The sequence below is a fragment of the Camelina sativa genome, chromosome 5 (genome assembly GCF_000633955.1).
Source record: "Camelina sativa cultivar DH55 chromosome 5, Cs, whole genome shotgun sequence".
Lineage (NCBI taxonomy): Eukaryota > Viridiplantae > Streptophyta > Magnoliopsida > Brassicales > Brassicaceae > Camelina > Camelina sativa.
In genome coordinates, this window is record NC_025689.1 from 15,188,162 (window position 1) to 15,188,547 (window position 386).

Genomic DNA, 386 nt, shown 5'->3' on the forward strand with positions numbered 1-386 from the left:
GCAACCCAATGCATACCACGAGCTTTATCATTTGATTTCCACCAGAAAGTGGAAATTGCACTTGTCAATTTAGATGTTAGTTCCTGAGGAAGCTTAAAACACGACATAACATGGGTAGGTAAAGCCAACGCCACGGATTTAATCATAATTTCCTTGCCACCCTTCGACAAACATTTGGCAGACCAGCCATTTACACGATCATCTAGCCGATCCTTAACATAGCTAAAAACCTTAGTTTTCGAACCTTGAAGGTTCTCAGGAATACCCAAGTAAGAGCCCATACCACCCTCCGTAGAAATCCCAATAACTGACTTTATCCGGTATTTGGTTTTATACAAATAATCAATAATTTTATACAAATATTTGGTTTTTTTAACAGACATAAT